The sequence below is a fragment of the Megascapheus bottae genome, chromosome 3 (assembly GCF_031878675.1).
Source record: "Megascapheus bottae isolate mThoBot1 chromosome 3, mThoBot2.hap1, whole genome shotgun sequence".
NCBI lineage: Eukaryota > Metazoa > Chordata > Mammalia > Rodentia > Geomyidae > Megascapheus > Megascapheus bottae.
Window position 1 is genome coordinate 82,069,019 of NC_143511.1, and position 16,555 is coordinate 82,085,573.

Sequence of the window (16,555 nt, forward strand, 5' to 3'; positions counted from 1 at the left end):
TCAAGGCTAGAGCACTACCACTTGAGCCTCAGCACCACTTCCGGCTTTTTTCTATGTATGTGGTACCGAGGAATCGAACCTGGGTCTTCATGCATGCTAGGCAAGCACTTTAACCACTACTAGGCCAAACTCCCGGCCCTGGACACAGACATTTTATTTTATTTTATTTTATTTTTTTTGCCAGTCCTGGGCTTGAGCTCAGGGCCTGAGCACTGTCCTTGGACTTTCTCAAGGCTAGAGCTCTACCACTTGAGCCTCAGCACCACTTCCAGCTTTTTTCTGTGTATGTGGTACCGAGGAATCGAACCCGGGTCTTCATGCATGCTAGGCAAGCACTTTAACCACTAGGCCAAACTCCCGGCCCGACACAGACATTTTAAATCTTATATAACTTTGAAGTAACCACATGGCTAGAGAGCACAGATAGAGTATTCATATCTCATTCATTTATTCAACATATGATTCTGAAGAAACTACTTGTATTGTGTCCATGTTCCAAATCCTTAGACAAAAGGAAATAAACAAAATGCTGCACTACTCTTTAAAGTACAGTGACAAAAATGTAGAGGTTCCTTGGGATTCAAAGGAAGAAGAGACTTAAACTGCTTGGACAATCAAGAAGAGTATTTAAGGAAAATTATCTTGAAATTTTCTTTGAATTACTATTATAAATGGTAATTTCTCCAATGCAGTAGGATGAAATGCATTTTACTCATGGAAATGGCATTTAGTTCATAGCAGCTACAAATACAAAGTGTAGGACAGAAATATAAAACAAGAAGTCATGAAGACCAAATTTACATAAATAAAAAGGACAAGAGAATCCTACTAACAAATGTTTCAACAACTTATATAACTTAAATGAAATGAAAACTTCTAGAAAAATGCTAGCTACCAAAACTGACTCTAGAAGAAACAGAAGTCTGAAAACTTTCCACAACACAAAACAGATAATTTCACTAGTGAACTCTATCTAACATTTGAAGAAGAATTAGGGCAGGAGCATGTCTCACATATTTGGAGAGCTTATGTACATATATGAAGCCTTGGGTTCAAACTGCAGTATAGAACCACCTAAATAATGATAATGATGATGATGATGAAGATGATGATGACGATGATAATGAGAACGACTAATTCCTATTTATCAAAAACTCCCAAAAAAAGTAAAATAAAAAGAACAACTTCCCAATTCATTCTGCAAGGTCAGCATTTTAGTGATACTAAAAGCAAATTCATAGATCATAATAAAACTGTAGAATCACAAAAATATTCAACAATATACCAGCAACCTAAACCTAGCAAGACATAAGTCATGACTTAACACTTGTTCTAAGAATGCAACAGTAATTTTACATCGAAAAACAGAATAAAATCTTATTAATTTGTTTTAATTAATATCAGTTGAATTAAATTAAGCAAGCAAAACCTATCAAGAGAATGAACAAAACCATACTATCATCACAGAAAAAATTCTTGACAAAGTTCCATCTTTTGATGACAAAAACCACTGAACAAGCCAGGTTCTGGTAGTTCCTGCCTGTAATCTCTACTCAAAAGGCTGAGATCTAAGGATCACAGTTCAAAGCCAGTCTGTGCAAAAAAAAAAAAAAAAAAAGTGCCCATGAGGCTCTCACCTCCAATTAACCACTCAACAACAACAACAAAGTGGAACTGTGGCTCAAAGTGGTAGTGTGCTAGCTAGCATTTAACAAAAGAGTTCAGGAATACCACCCATTCAAACCTCACAACCAACAACAAAAATCACTGAATAAATGACTTAATTTCCTTTAGGGTGAAAAGCAAGGCAAGGATATTCATTCCTACCACATTTAGTCAGCACTGCATTAGAAATTCCAACCAAAGTAATTATATAACAAAAAGAACTAATGAGCTGGGTGCAAGTGGCTCATGCCTATAATCCTAGCTACTGAGGAGGAGGAGAAATAAAAACCAAGATCCAAAGCCAATCCTGGCAAGGATGTCTGTGAGACACTTATCTCCAATTAGCCACCAGAAAAAAACAGAAGTAGAGCTGTGGCTCGAAGTAGCAGCACAGGAGCCTTGAGCAAAACAGCTCAGGTATAGTGTCCAGACCCTGAGTTCAAACCCCATGGCCAACAACAACAATAAAAAGGAAAAACCAAAGAACTCCACTAAAAATTATTAGAACTGGTAGAACAGTTTTGCAAAGTTACAAGATAAAAGGTCAATATACAAAAATCAGCTGCATTTCCATACTCTACCAATAAACACTACAAAAATGAAATTTTAAAATCTAAATTCTAATAAAAGTAACATCAAAAAAAGTAAGACAGGGGCCAGGAGTTTGGCCTAGTGGTAGAGTGCTTGCCTAGCATGCACGAAGACCCGGGTTTGATTCCTCGGTACCATATACATAGAAAAAAAAAGCTGGAAATGGTGCTGAGGCTCAAGTGGTAGAGCTCTAGCCTTGAGAAAGTCCAAGGACAGTACTCAGGCCCTGAGCTCAAGCCCAGGACTGGCAAAAAAAAAAAAAAAGTAAGACAGATTTAAAATGAACGTAATTAGGAAGTTACAAATTTAGCCAGGCACAAATGTCTCACACTGGCAATCCTAGCTACTCAGGAGGCTGAGATCTGAGGATTACAGGTCAAAGCCAGCTAGGCAAGAAAACTGGAAATGGGGTTGTGGCTCACTAGTCTTGAGCTAAAGAGTCCAAGAACAGCATCCAGCCCCAGAATTCAAGTCCCACAACCAATCAAAAAAATAAAAGAAAATTATAAAATTTGTACTCTGAAATCTATAAAAATATCTTTAGGTGGCAAGAAAAAGATTATTTTTAGACATTACCTAAACAAATAGAAAGATTACTTACAAAAATGTAATGACAGTTATGTTCATAAACTGGGAGCCTTAATAGAATGAAGATAATAAAGCTTTCTAAACAGACCTACTCATTCAATTATCTTTATCAGAATCCCAGCAGGCCCTTTTGTAGAAAATGACAAGCTGATCCTAAAATTCATCTGGAAATAGCCAAACAATCTTGAAAAGAACAAAATTGGAAGATTTAAGCAACTCAATTTCCAAATCTATTACAAAGCCACAATAATCAAGATAGTTTAGTATTAACATAAGGATACAAATAGGAGAGCACAGAAATACTGACAATTGTCAGTTGTTATCTGTCAACTCAGTTTTAACAAAAGAGCCATTAATTCAATGAAGAACAGCCTTTTCAACAATTGTTGCACATACAAAAGAAAGAAGTTATATTCCTTCTTTATAACATAAAAACAATGAATTCAAAATAGATCATTGGGTTGGGAATGTGGCTTAGTGGTAGAATGCTTGCTTTGCATGCATGAATCCCTGAGTTCCTCAGGATCACAGAAATGCTCTGTGGCATAAGGGGTGAAGTACTATAGCCTTAAACAAAAGAATCTCAGAGACAGTACCAGGTGCTGAGTTCAAACCCCAGGACAGGGAAATATATATGTCATGTCTTAATAACTTTACCATGGACATTGTGATTTCTTAATACAACCACAACAACAAAGAAAAAAAACAAAAATTTAAAAGACTGAGTTTCAGATGACATTATTAAGAGATAAAGCTTGAAATGGGAAGAATTGCAAATCATTCATATATAAGATACTTAGACCTAGAATATATAAAAGACACCAATAACTCAGTATTTTTAAGTGATCCCATTTTTTAACTAGCAAAGAATCTCGAGTATTTCTCCAAAGAAAATATAGAAATGTTTAATACATACATATCATTAGTCATTAGAAAAACGCAAAAAAAAAAAAGTCTCCACTTCATTGAAAAAAGGAGGATTCACAGCAAACACTTAAAGAGATGTAGAGAATTTGGAACTCTCATACAATTGCTAGTAAGAATGAAAAATAGTGCAGCTGCTATGAAAAACAATTTTCTCTCAAAAAACTAAAGGTAAGCTGTGCCAGTAGCTCATACCTGTAATCCTAGCTACTGAGAAAGCTGGTATCTGAAGATCACGGTTCAAAGTCAGCCCAGGCATGAAAGTCTGTGAGACTCATCTCCAATTAATCTCTAGAAAACCAGAAGTGGCCCTGTGGGCTCCACATGCTAGAGTGCTAGCTAAAGAGGTCAGGGACAGCACCTAGGCCCAGAATTCAAGCCCCACAGCTCACCAAAAAACAAAACAACAACAACAAAAAACTAAAAGTAGAATTGTAATATGATCCTAACAATTTCACTCCTAGGTGAATATTTTTTAATATCCAAAGATATTAAAATAAGAAGTGACATAGTGTTTGGAATAACAATGATTAACATTATTATAACATTGTTCACTGCAAATTTATTCACAATTGCCAAAGGTAGGCATAATCCAAGTGCGATGAATAAATAAAGAGGTAAGCAACATATAGTGAGTGATGTATTATTCACCATTGAAAGATAAAATTCTAATAAATACTTCATGGTTTAACCTTTAAAATATTGGGGCCAGAGTGTGGCCTAGTAGTAGAGTACTTTTGCCCAGAATACACAAAGCCCTAGGTTCTATTCCTCAGTATTACATGCACAGAAAAAAACAGAAGTGGCACTATGACTGAAGTGGCAGAGTGCTAGCCTTGAGAAAGCCCAAGGACAGTGTCCAGGCCCTGATTTCAAGCCTCAGGACTGGAAAAATACATATTAGGGTAACATAAACCAAACATAAAGACAAATAGATTGAACTGGGCACTGGTGTCTCATGCCTGTAATCCTAGCTACTCAAGAGGCATCATGGTTCAAAGCCAGCCCACGAGTCTTATTGCCAATAAAAGCCAGAATTAAAGCTGTGGCTCCAGTGGTAGAATGCTAGGCTTGAGCAAAGGATAAGTACTGTATGAGTGCATCTATTAATAAAAGGAATTTAGATTAGGCAAATTTATAGAGACAGAATAAATTAGAGGTTACCAGGGGTTAAAGTAGGAGACAAAATTAAAAAGTTATTGCTTAGGGCCAGGAGTTTGGCCGAGTGGTAAAGTGTTTGCCTAGCATGCATGAAGACCCGGGTTCGATTCCTTGGCACCACATACATAGGAAAAAAAAAAAAAAAAAAAAGCCAGAAGTGGTGCTGAGGCTCAAGTAGTAGAGCTCTAGCCTTGAGAAAGTCCAAGGACAGTGCTCAGGGCCTGAGCTCAAGCCCAGGACTGGCAGAAAAAAAAAAAGTTATTGCTTAATGGTTACAAAGTTTCTAATTGAACACATGAAAGAGTTTTGATAATGGACAATGGCTATGTCTTGCTGAACAGTGTCAATAAAATTAATGTCACTGAGTTACATACTTAAATATGGTGAAATGGCAAATTTTGTAATATATATAAAATGAAATTATACTTCATTTATATAAATGAGGACACAGATGATAGATTCATGTCCTCACAATTTAAATAAATTAATGTAATATACTAAAACTATTAAATCATGTTAATTAAATGGAAAAATTGTAGGGCTGAGAATATGGCTTAATGGTAGAATGCTATTTTTTAGCAAAAAAGCTCAGGGACAATGCCAAGGCTCTGAGTTCAGGCCCCGGGACAGGCAAAAAAAAAAGTGTATACTGTATGCTTTACGTCTTAATTAAAAAGCCTAAAATTAGAATAAAACATGAAATTGATCATATCAATAGTAATAGAAGATAAAAATAGTAAACCAGAGAAACCATTTTAAGATGAAAAATCATAAAATGTACACAGAACAGACTAAAAATAAAAAGTATAATTTAAAATTGTGAAGAAAAGGGAAAGAAAATCTAATATATCTAATCGAAGTTTCAGAATAAAGGGAGAAAGGAGTGCTGAGAAACAATCTCAGGGGGACCGGGAGTTTGGCCTAGCATGCACGAAGACCCAGGTTCCATTCCTCAGTCCCAAATACATAGAAAAAAGCCAGAAGTGGTGCTATGGCTCAAGTGGTAGAGCTCTGACTTTGAGAAAGCCCAAGGACAGTGCTCATGCCCTGAGCTGAAGCCCAGGACTGGCAAAAAAAAAAAAAAAAAAAAGAAAAAAGAAAAACAATCTCAGGGCTGGGTGTTTGGCCTAGTGGTAGAGTGCTTGCCTAGCATGCACAAAGACCCAGGTTCAATTCCATAGTACCACATACACAGAAAAAAGCTGGAAGTGGTGCTGAGGCTCAAGTGGTAGAGCTCCACCCTTGAGAAAGCCCAAGGACAGAGCTACAATAATCCCAAATATCTGGATCATATACAAGATATAAGAAAATACCACTTGTTGAACATATATCTTTGCTAACTGAAGAACAAGTCTGACTGTCTAAGCTGGGCACTGGCAGTTCATGTCTACAATCCTAACTACTCAGGAGGCTCAGGTCTAAGTATAAAGGTAGAAACAAGCCCAGGCATAAAGTCCTTTAGGCTCTATCCCCAATTAACTATCAAGGGACAGGACCCAGTACAAGGTAATCAGATCATAGGGTATTGCCCTCCGAGCTGATTAGTGCTAGTCTTTCAAAATGACTTAGTTCTCTCAAAAGTGAACTGGCTCCTAAATCTCTCTGGCTTCCTGAGTAATTATGATCTCATTATAGTTTCACATGTAATCCCTATCTTGGCTGTGATACCACCAGCCAATAAACCTTCCTGAGAAGCCTGATTTGGGATTTCCAGCTCTAAAACTGACCAGCATCTATCTACTTTCTTGCTAAATATTTAGCTTCAAGTACTTTGTTTCAGCAACACAAAATGGACAAAGATATATAGTCCTTCAAATATTTCTTTGAACTTAGGAGTAAGTATATAAAGAAAGCACAGACTATCACAAATTCATCCAAATGCAGCAGATGGATATAATAACATCAATTCCCAGTACATTCCCTATAAGGCAATCTTCAAACATTTAGGAATGCTGAGCAATTGAAGATTTTTAAATGTTCAACTTGAAGACCACAGAAGTATATGGAATGAGACTCAAGATTATCTTTAATACTTTTCCCAAAACACTGGCCTACAAACCTGAATTATACTAGTAAAATGCAGCTCAAAAGCAATGACTAATAAGAGTAAAAATGGCTTTTAAAGAATTACAAGGAGCCGGGCACAGATGGCTCACCACTGTAATCCTAGGCTGAGATCTGAGGCTCACTGTTCAAACCCCAAGTAGGAAAGCCCATGGAACTTTTATCTCCAAATCTCCAGTTTTACTACAAAAAAAAAAAAAAGGCAGAAATAGAGCTATAGTTTAAGTTCAACCCTAGGACTGGCACTGGCATGCATACACACAAACATACACACATGCACACACACATGCGCGCGCGCGCACACACACATGCGCGCGCGCGCGCGCGCACACACACACACACACACACAATTACAAATACAGAATAGGATAGAACTGGCTCTACCCTGATGTACAAAAGAACACGAGTAATTTTTTTTGCTGGGCACTCATGCCTGTAATCCTAGGTTGAGATCTTGGGATCAAGGTTCAAAGCCAACCTGGGCACAAAAGACCGTAAGATTCTTATCGCCAAATAACCACCAGCAAAACGAGAAGGGGCACTGTGGCTCAAGTGATAGAGTGCTAGCTAGCCTTGGGAAGGCCCAAGGGCAGTACCCAGGTCCTGAGTCAAGACCCAGGACTGGCAAAAAAAAAAAATGGGGGGTGGACAATGAGATCAAAGTCGTATAAATGAAGTTTAGTAAACAATGTCATATTTTAGTAATTTTAAAGTGCTCCCCACAAAGCAATAAACTCCTATTAATGACAAAGGGGTAACTTTTCAATAGAAAAGCCTGGTAAACAATATCTTATAGAATGCCTGGCAAACAATACCTTTATAGAATAAAACTATATGGTCTGATACAGAGCCTGGAGCATGGGCTAGTGGTAAAGTGCTTGCCTAGCATGCACAAAGCCCTGGAATCGATTCTTAGGTACCATATATACAGAAAAAAACAGAAGTGGTGCTGTGGTTCAAGTGGCAGAGCTCAACCAAGGACAATGCCCAGGCCTTGAGTTCAAGCCGCAGGACTAGCCAAGGAAAAAAATATATATTATCTGATATAAAGAGAAAAACATAGCATTACTTCTATGATGTTTCAAAGATACTTAAGTCTACCAAAAAGGAAACATCAGACAAAACCAAACTGAGGCCTGCAATCTGCAAATGTAAATCAAAGTCATGAAAATCAAGGAAAGACTGAAGACTGTTGAAGACTGTTACAGACTTAAAGAGACTAAGAAATGAAATTTCTCTGTAACAGGAGATTCTGAAATGAACTGTGCTCAAAGAATATTGCTGGGGCAGCTGTCAAAAAACCCTGAGTAGAGAGCAGGACTATCATCAATGTTCATTTCCTCCTTCCGATGATCATATTGTCATTATGTACAAGAATCAACTTATTCTCTATTGGAACAGGTAGGAAAGTTTCTGGCAGTGTAATTACTTTGCTGGAACTATGAGCTTGGTTTAAATATATTTAAATCTTTTCTAAAACTTGAAAATATATATTCTAATTGTGTATAAGGAAGAGGCAATCAGGTTTCTGGCATTAGCAGATGAAAGAGTAATACTAACTGTAAACAAGATACTGGACTAGAACAAGCAGTTCAGGATTATTTGTTTTGGTAGGCAGCTAGCAATGCAGAAAGCATGTATGTGTGTGTGAGCATGCTTGTGTGCATGCATGCATGGGTGCAGATGCCTGTGGGACATGCAGAAACAGCTGACAAAGCTGAGGAACCAGACCTTACAACCAGCACTTCCAAGTCTGGGCCAAAGGCACAGACAGCAATTATAAGTCTGTAGGTGACAGTAGAAACCAAGAGGTGGCTAAAATCACACTGGCAGAGTTTATATTCCATCACATTCCATAAACAATTTGAAATGACTTATAAAAATAATAGACATAAAAGAATGAAAAAAAAGTACGTGTAAACCAAGGAAGTACAAACAAAGGGAGGAAAAAGAATGTTAAGGATAACAATAGCATATAAAATGTAAAGAAAAGTGGTCAGGAGTTTGGCCTAGTGGCAGAGTGCTTGTCTAGCATGCACGAAGATCCGGGTTTGATTCTTCAGTACCATATACATAGAAAAGCTGGAAGTGGTGCCGTGGCTCAAGTGGTAGGGTGCTAGCCTTGAAGAAAGCCCAATGACAGTGCTCAAGTTCAAGGCCCCCCCCCCAGAAAGAAATATATAAACAATAACCTCCAAAAAATTCCGTAATTCACAGAGCTAGAATGCAATTAGAGCTCTAAGGATTTTGAGAGCCACTCAAGAATATATATCCAAGTAAGCCTCTAAGCCCCATATTTGGATGAGCTATGTTAACAATTACTGTAAGTATGAACCTGACATTTTTTTTTTTTTTGGTTTGTCATGGGGGCTTGAACTCTGGGTCTGGGCACTGTCCCTGAGTTCTTCAGCTCAAGGCTGGTGCTCTACCACCTGAACCACATCATCACCCCTGGTTTTCTGGAGGTTAATTGGAGGTAAAAGTCTCAGGGACTTTTGTGCCCAGGCTGCCTTTGAACCAAAACCCTCAAATCTCAGCCTCCTGAGTAGCTAGGATTATAGGCATGAGCCACTAGCACCCAGCTTCCTGACATTTTCTTTATGAAAGAAAACAAGGTCTGATGTCTCTGCATTCTATCAAAATAGATGAATACATTAACATTATGTGAATAAGATCATTCTAATGTCCTTCCAGAAACTAAAACACAATTCTACACCTATTAATACTTCATCCTAAATTAGGGGATGTAGAATGAATTAAGACTAGACAATAGTAATATTTACATGGGGTTTACAGCTTGAAAAGCATTTTTATCTACTATATATTATTTCATTCAGTCTTCATACCATCTAGTATAATAAGCAAGGCAGGGTATGAATCTAATTATACAGATTAGCAATTAGGTTCACCATTAGATTTAGATAAGTTAAATTATTTATCTAAAATTATACACTTGAGAATCATTGAAGCCAGGCACGGTGGCTCATGCCTGTCTGTAATCCTACTCAGGAGGCTGAGATCTGAGGATCAAGGTTCAAAGCCACCCTAGGCACAAAAGGACTGGAGACTCTTATCTCCAATTAACCCCTAGAAAACAAGAGAAGTGGGGCTTGGCTGATGGATAGAGTGGTAGCCTTGAGCTGAAGAGCATAGGGACAACACCCAGGCCCAGGGGTAGGGGTAGGAAGGCAGCCTTGAGCTGGAGAGCTCAGGGACAGTGCCCAGGCCAAGTTCAAACCCCATGACTCACCAAAAAAAAAAAAAAAAAAATCATTTATATATTAATAAAGTTTTTACACTGCTAAAGAAATTACATCAAAGAAACAAAACAAAAAACAGGTCAAATGGACTTGAAGACCTCAATACAAGAGTAAATGAGAAGCAAAGTTAAATCCTTCACCTTGATAACTAGAAACCAATCTGTGTATCTAAAAGCTATTTTCTTGGGGCCGGGAGTTTGGCCTAGTGGTAGAGTGCTTGCCTAGCATGCATGAAGACCCGGGTTCGATTCCTCGGTACCACACACATAGCAAAAAGCCGGACGTGGTGCTGAGGCTCAAGTGGTAGAGTGCTAGCCTTGAGAAAATCCAAGGACAGTGCTCAAGCCCTGAGCCCAAAACCAGGACTGGCAAAAAAAAAAAAAAAAAGCTGTTTGGATGCTGAGAAAGATCCTGGTCATTTAAACTCATTGTCAATCAGTGTCCCATTCATTTCCCATTTTCTTGGCTTCCAGTTCAGGCAGCTCTTGCATCACCTTTTGCTCTTACCTTTGCACACAAAGTGTTTTTCAATTGCTTTGGCATTTTGTACATAGGAGTAACTTCCCTAGCCTCAATCTCTTCTTCCTCTTCATCAATGGAAGACATAGTAACAGAGCTGAACTTGCCCATGTCTTTAGACCTCTTGGTTATCATCACCTTCTTAGGAGACTTTTATTTCTGATATATAATATATATACTAAGTTATATATATATATATGTATTATATAATATATATATATTTTCCCAAACCCTAACAAACTTCACTACTGCTCCATCCATAATGAAGATCACAGGAGCCTTCATTCTTCAGTTGGGACTGGTAGAAGAATGGCAGTCTGCATTTTGCACACATCTTCCTGTACTGTCATCATTCAATGCCTTCAGGTCTCAGAAGATACATGGTCTCATATATTACAAAACTTGTAAGCATATTTGGCAGCATCAATCACACAGGATCAGTCCCAGGACCTCATGGGTAATTTCTCGAACAATCTAACACCAGAACCATCTGGCCAGACAAACAGTAGTAGACATGGAGGGACTTCTCATCATTGTAATATTCCTCTCAGTCCCAGGTATCCAAGCAGACAGCTGACCAGGACATTACTTTTGGCATAGTTCAGAGGAGTTGACGGAATACTATGCAGGAGCGTTGTGCAGTAGTGACACCCAAAATTCTAGTTCTCTGACTATGCAGTTCACTCACTCATTTATTCATTATACATTCAAATATTTGCTGAGTAGCGCTTAGTAAACATTGCTCATATTGTCTGATTACTGTGAAGATTAAAAAGAACCCAAGCTCAGTGACTAGAATAGTGGCTAGAATACCAACTAACCAGAAGGCAAACATTAGGAGGATTACAGTTTGAGGACAACAGGGTAAAAAATTAATGAGACCTCCATCTCAACAACAAGGCTGTTATATGCTTGTTATCCTAGCATGGATCCAAGTCTAACGTTTGTCCTGGGCAAAAATTCTACCAGAAAAAGGACTGAGGAATCGTTCAAGTATAAAGCCCTGAATTCAAACCCTGGTGTGTGCCTGTGTGTGTGTGTGTGTGTGTGTGTGTGTGTGTGTGTGTGTCTCGCACAAGCACACACGCGCGCATGCGCACGCACTGCCTAACAAAAAAAAGCCTATGCAACACCAGCAATTTTCAATGCATCATTACATTGACCAGGTTAAAAATATTAGCCCAAACTGTGCGCGTGTGGCTCATGCCTTTTATCCTAGCACTCAGGAGGGGCTGAGAACTAAGGATTGAAGTTCAAAACCAGGCCAGACAGGAAAGTCTGTGACACCCTTATCTCCAATTAAGTGCCAAAAAACTGGAAGTGGAGTGTAGTTCAACTGCTGGCCAGAGTGCTGGCCTGCCCAGTGACAGTGCCCAGGCCCAGAGTTCAAGCACCAAGACAGGTATCAAAAATAAAAATATACACAGATATATTTATCTGTGTATATGTAATATAAACGTTAACATATTATTGTATAACATATAAAACATAATTGCGTATATTAGCCCTTCTTACGTCTTTCTAATGTAATATGCAAATAGAAAACATGCATGAGACTAAGTTGAGATATGTTAGAAATACATATTTAGGTGGAACAGAGATGATTAAGATGAAACTAGATAAACTGAAGATGGATTGTGGAAGACTTCCTACTGAGCTTGGCTTTAGCTTGAGATGACACTATAGTCTCAGTTGTGCTTTTAAAAAGATTGCTTAGGGGGCTGGGAGTTTGGCCTAGTGGTAGAGTACTTTCCTAGCATGCACAAAGACCCAGGTTCGATTCCTCACTACCACATACATAGAAAAAAAAGCCAAAAGTGGTGCTGAGGCTCAAGTGGTAGAGCTCTAGCCTTGAGAAAGTCCAAGGACAGTGCTCAGGACCTGAGCTCAAGCCCAGAGCTGGCAAAAAAAAAAAAAAATTGCTTAGTTAACAGCATTAAATTACAGTAACCAGAAAAGCAGTGGGAAATGAGAGGAAGCTTACGAGCTAAGTCAGGAGGGCTGTTTAACTAGATGCTCCTCATAATCTGCAGCTTTGTGCTGTACTGGTTCCTTTAAACTTAGGGGAAGCTAATGGAATCCAATACACCTTTAGAAAGAGTAAGTGTTCAACACCCAACACTTATGCACCACCAACAACAAGAAAACTCAATCAGTATCATCCCTGGTCCTTTGTTTCCACAGTAGAGATACACTGAATAATTATTATTCTTATTCATCTACAGGGAGCCAACTTTAAAGTCATTAGTTCATTGTTTCTTTTTAATCTGAATAACTCGGTAATTAAATTTTTATCAGTTACAGAATTCTCCATAGTGAGAGAGAATAGCTGACTTCAAATGCATTGAGCTTCAAGCAAAAACTAACACTCATTAACAAGATTACCTGTTGTGATTAAATAAATACAAACTGTTTGCAAAGTTTGTAAATGAATACAACAACATAAAACTCCCCACTTAGCACAAACCTTATTTTATTAGCTCTTGTAGCCCAGTTAGAAGATAGACAATCCATCGTTTTGTTCAACCTCCCATTTCCCCAAAGCACTGCCCAATAAGCTTCACTTGCTACTGCCTTGGTTTACTCAACTGTATCTCCTAAAAACTTGGAAATGGGAGGAACAAAAGAGCTATACTTGAAAGCAGCCTTCAACCTCACTTCCCAGAGTTCTGTGTATCAAATTATGAGTTTCCAATAAGGCATCAAGTTGTAAGTATTGTACATGTTATGAAATCTCAAGACGGCTCTTTGGGGGAAAACATTAATTACATTTTTAAAAGCTCAGTAAAGGCTGCAATTAATTTATAGAGCCATGAAAAGTCTACAAAGGATGTCAGTGTTAATACCAGAAAAGGCGAAAGAGCTTCAGTTGGCCTTAAACTGCAAAGTTCATGTCTAATTTGGCTGATAAGAGTCAGACCACAGATTTTTTATTAAACTTGTAAGGGGTACTAACTGTAGCTGGATCTTAAACCCTAACCTCCCCCACCCACCCACACTTCCAGGGTAAAGATCCCACATAAGACCCTGACCGAGGCCTATACAGCTATTCTGTCACCTCAATTTATTTAAGAAAAATTCTCCTTCAAATATTCAAGTTTCAATTTGGCAGTTAATTTCACTCTGCAGTTAAAAGGCACTAGCTGTCAGTCAGATCTCTCACCCAGTTCCCTCCTGAAAAGAAAAACTGACAGATCACAGGAGCTTTCTTTTGTAAACCAATTCTGGAACTTTCATGCTTCTTATTTGTTAGGTTAAAGGTTAAATTGCTGACCTGTGCCCTCCTGCTTAGCGGCCTTCCCCTTTTTCTGTAAAGCTTTATTTGGGGGCTGTATTTACATGGATTAGTCCCTTTTCACGCTAAGAAGGAATCTGTTCACAGCCAAAGCCTTAGTTCTGGTTGTACAAAAAGCAGCCACAATTATTCACCACCAGACAATGACCATATTGTGAATTTACAAAAAACCCACCCCTGCCATGGAAAGATTTGTTCTTGCTGCACAAAACAATAGAAGAAAAATCTTATCAAGCATTCAAGAGAAAGCAAACAAAGCAAGCCCACTGTGAACTTGATGAAGATGTCAAGCTCCTTTAAAATATATATATATAAATCAACAAAGAGGGGTTTTCTTGTAAAGTCTTGGGAGTGAGACTTTTTCTACTCTGAGTTTCCCTTTCTGGTTAAACACAGTCAGGAGTAGCAGACATTGACAGCCAAGACCAATAAATGCTGCCATTTTCTAAGCACACTTGCAAACACTTTTTTTTTTTTAAAACACAACGCAAGGAGGCTTTCTTTTCCAAATATGTCCAGTGCAGAGGCCAGAGAAATCATTCTCAAGCTAGTACCATACAACATAGGTTCTTTGAGCAAAAGCAAAAATTTTGTCCCAAGCTCTATGAAATGAACAGAGAGGCTAGTTTCCCAAGTCCTAACTTACTATCTGTATAGAGGGGTTACAGTTATATTCGCCAGACAGTAGGTGCATTACTTCTCACATACTGATACCCCTGCTCATATTAATATCTGATTTTTTAATTATTCTTCTGATTTAAAGGCTTTGGGGACCTCAAAGGCTGAGGCAAGAAGACTGGGAGGTTGAGGCCTGAGCAACACAGAAATACATAAATAGTCTTTGGGTTGAATTAAATCATAACCCCAACAACTTTCCTTCACCTGACATCTGTAAAATATAATTCACACCCTGTGTCTGTGGCTAGCCTGAATGCTCTGAAACCCTAGCCAAAGAGACAAATTTTCACCAGGAACATTTTATCCTTATGAGGTAAAGATTTTACAGCCAATATAAAAGTAAAGTCCAGCTGTCAAGCAAAACAAGAGAGCAAACAACAAAGAATTTCTTCCATTGACAAATCTTTAGCAAGATGGTTTCTATGGTGTTTGGTCTAACATGACCTAAATCCTCTATCAGTAGAAATGTTCCTCAAATAAAACAGAATAGTAAAACTTGGTCATTAAAATGAAAAATAGGTATTAAAAGCAACTCTGTAAAATGTGACTTTCTTAAATGGTATTTAAATTAATCCTAGAGCGAACTACAAATACAGCCAGTTGTTTTCTGTTTTTCTCTCAGAAAATAGATCACTTTGAGGTTTCTTATGGATTTGGGACTTAAAGAAGTCATTTTCATCCATAATATAGTTTCTCTTTGACACAGTCCTTCTCACTATTCTCTGTTCCTCTACCTTCCTACCCAACCTGTCCTCAAAGTCCAAAAAATTCAGCTGGGTTTATCTGCAATGGTAGACTTGCCTAACAAGATGAGGTCCTGGCTTCAAACTTCATTATAAGTCTCCCCCCATCCCTCTTCCCATAAGACAAGTCCACAACCTTACCAAAAAAAAAAAAAAAACTTGTATTGTTTCAAAAAGGAGTGAATTTGCATATCTAATAAAGAACTGATTCTAAACCTCTGTTGTAGCTAGCCATCAGAAACTAATGAAAATGTTGTGTTAAAAACTGAGATCTTTTTCTCATTTAAACTATTGCTAGTTTGTCCACTGGTAATATTCAAAACTTAGAAGTGGGAATGACAGAAATAACTGTAGTCTATCACTTTCTCAAACTTTTTGCAATCCTTTGTTCTTTATTTTCATTGTTATTGTAAAGGAGCTATATAGAGGTCTTTTGTCTTTTATAGCATTTTAATTTGGTAACTAGTAAGTGCTGCAAAAAACAAAATGAGACAATGTTTGCCAATGACCCTTCTCAAGATATATAGAAATTGTTTCTAGACATAGTCAAAGTTCAGTAGTCCAGAAGTTTGCTTACTGAGAACTACAAAATTTGTAATCCGAAGAAAATTAAGATGGTACTACAAGGAACAGACACAAAGTAGGAAGTACTTAAACTCCTTCCCAACTTCTGAGATTAGGGCACAAGCTACACTCAAAGTCAATTCAAATGTAAATGCTTTGCTTCCTCTCAAACAAAGATAAACTCCCTCAGAGTTAATAGTTTCTCCCTAAGAGATTCATCTCTTTTCAACTTTGAGGTATGTTTGGAGAAAAGGAAGAAACACATGGTGGGGCTTAGAGCAAAACCTTTTAAATTCTTTGTCATAAAAGCTGCAGAGTAAACTACATTTCCTTTACTAATCCTTAGCACACTTGTTAAACTGAGTGTGCTGACAACTTTGCTACTGCAATCACATTTGGTTTCTAACAAGTTTAAAAAAGAAAAAAGTTTGGTTGTACTAAATTGTATTACCATCTTCCTTGAGGACAAGTGAGAATTTATGCTGCCTTCACAAACTGTTGAA

The 16,555-nt window shown here is 37.9% G+C and overlaps 1 protein-coding gene and 1 pseudogene across 3 annotated transcripts in view; both read right to left on the reverse strand.

Annotated features, from left to right (window-relative positions):
• Dennd1a (DENN domain containing 1A) overlaps positions 1 to 16,555 on the reverse strand; it is a 463,593-nt gene that overhangs the window by 395,564 nt on the left and 51,474 nt on the right. The window lies entirely within an intron of this gene.
• Positions 10,669 to 11,370, reverse strand: LOC150065942 (STING ER exit protein-like; annotated as a pseudogene).